This window comes from Arachis stenosperma, chromosome 7 (genome assembly GCF_014773155.1).
Source record: "Arachis stenosperma cultivar V10309 chromosome 7, arast.V10309.gnm1.PFL2, whole genome shotgun sequence".
Lineage (NCBI taxonomy): Eukaryota > Viridiplantae > Streptophyta > Magnoliopsida > Fabales > Fabaceae > Arachis > Arachis stenosperma.
The window spans coordinates 36,995,172-36,997,671 of NC_080383.1; the positions used below are offsets into that span (position 1 = coordinate 36,995,172).

Here is a 2,500-nt window from a genome sequence, read left to right on the forward strand (position 1 = left end):
GAAGATGAAGCAGTATGTGAATTTCAATTATGCAGAAAAAGTAAACAAGAGATCTCAAGGTGAGATTGAAACAGAATTTCTTCAATTCTCTACCCAAAATTTAAAGCAGAAAGGAAAACTTAAAGGAGAGAGCTCTCAAATCCTAATATTCCCTAGTGGGTCTCGCCTCCTTTACAAAGATGGAAATGATGCCTTATATAGGCTTTACAAAATGAAAAATGAAAATGAAATTAAAACAAATTACAAAAATGAAAATCCTAATTTAATTGATCCATGTGCCTTTGAGTGATGATGTGGGCTTAGCTTGCTTTGGATTTGAGGAGAAATGGGTTTGGTTGGCCTTGATTCAATTTGGTGAAGAATTGAATTAAATTGAATTTTGGTTGATTTTTGGCCCATGACACTCCCAGGAGGCTGCCCTGCCCTTGTGGAGGGCAGGGCAGAAAATGTTCGTGCGCCCTTGGTGTGTGCTTGTTGGTGAGAGTTGGTGCTGCAGGATGCTGCCCTGCCCTCGCGGAGGGCAGGGCAAAAAAAATTGGTGCGCCAGAATTGTGCCACGGTGCGCTGCTGGTGCTGCCAGATGATGCTGCGGTGCGCCAGAAGGGTGCCTTGGTGCGCCAGAATTGTGCACCAACAAAATGCTGCCCTGCCCTCGCGGAGGGCAGGGCAGTGTTTTCACTTTGATGTCCCAAGTTCGAACCATGGCCGAAACACACGCTACTTAATTTCCTTGGCTTTCTTGGCACCAAAGTAAGGCCTAGTTTCTTGCTTTCTCAAGGCCCTTAAAGATGCCTTTCGTTCCTGCCTCAATTGTGCGCCAAATATGGATTGCTATATATCGTTGGAAAGCTCTAAATGTCAGCTTTCCAACGCAACTGGAAGCACATCAATTGGACGTCTGTAGCTCAAGTTATAGCCCTTTGAAGTAGGCATGGTCATGCTGTGTGCGGCCAGATTTTACCTTAGCGAAATTCTTACTTCCAACCTCACTTTGTATCTCGATTCTGCCCTGCCCTTGGCAAGGGCAGGGCAGTGTGCGTGCTGGCTGCTTCCTTCATTGATTTGGTCATGGGCCACGCTTTTAAAAGCGTGGCCTAAAGCTCCAAAGTGTACCCCAACTTCAAAGTGTGTCCGAAAGCTCTTTTTTTCTCCTTTTTTTGTGCTTCTTTGCTTCTTTTTCTTCTTATTTCCTACAAGATTTATAAAATTAAAAGATCAAGGAAATCTATCATTTAAGTACAAAAGCATTCAATATTTAAGCACAAATCATCAATTTATTGTATGAAAAGCATAGAAAAATAGGTATATGATGACTTGTCATCAAGCACGCCTGCCTGGGTGTCACCAAAAGGCGCCCCCCCCCGTCTCGCCCGTCCCAGGGCACGGGGAGGGGGCGAACGTTGGCCTCCCGGGATCCCCTGGCTCGCGGTTGGTTCAAAGAGACGGGCTCTTGGTGGGGAGCGGCACCGCGGCAGATGGTGGTCGAGAACAACCCTCGTGGCCAGTCGCGCGCCCCTCTCCCCCGGTTCAAGGCACGGCGACCCGCGGGCGACGTGGATCGTCCCGAGCGCGACCTCAGGTCAGGCGGGGTGGTGCACGAAATTGTGATCACTACAACTTCGCACAACTAACCAGCAAGTGCACTGGGTCGTCCAAGTAATACCTTACGTGAGTAAGGGTCGATCCCACGGAGATTGGTGGTATGAAGCAAGCTATGGTCACCTTGTAAATCTCAGTCAGGCAGACTCAAATGTATAATGGTGATGAACGAAAATAACATAAAAGATAAGGATAGGGATACTTATGTATATCATTGGTGTAAGAGCTTCAGACAAGCGTATGAAGATGCCTTCCCTTCCGTCTCTCTGCTTTCTTACTGTCTTCATCCAATCCTTTCTTACTCCTTTCCATGGCAAGCTCGTGTAGGGTTTCACTGTTGTCAGCAGCTACCTCCCATCCGCGCAGTGAAAGCTAATGCACACACTCTGTCACAGTGCTGCCAATCACCGGTTTGGTTCCCTCCCCTACCGGAATAGAATCACTCTTTTGCGTCTGTCACTAACGCCCAGTAGGTTACAGGTTTGAAGCACGTCACAGTCATTCAATCATTGAATCCTACTCAGAATACCACAGACAAGGTTTAGACCTTCCGGATTCTCTTGAATGCCGCCATCAGGTCCTGCCTATACCACGAAGATTCCGAAGAATCCAAGAGATATTCACTAAGCCTCGGATGCTTGTAGAACAAGAATGGTTGTCAGTCACCTTGTTCATGGGTGAGAATGGTGATGGGCGTCAATCATCACCTTCATCATGTTGAAGAACAAGTGATATCTTGGATAAAGAACAAGCGGAATTGAATAGAAGAACAATAGTAATTGCATTAATACTCGAGGTACAGCAGAGCTCCACACCTTAATCTATGGTGTGTAGAAACTCCACCGTTGAAAATACATAAGAACAAGGTCTAGGCATGGCCGTGAGGCCAGCCCTCAAATGA

General features: G+C 46.7%; 1 protein-coding gene across 1 annotated transcript in view; it reads right to left on the reverse strand.

The window, feature by feature from the left end:
- LOC130939711 (uncharacterized) overlaps window positions 1-2,500 on the reverse strand; it is a 36,508-nt gene that overhangs the window by 3,012 nt on the left and 30,996 nt on the right. The gene's annotated exons all lie outside the window — the stretch shown is intronic.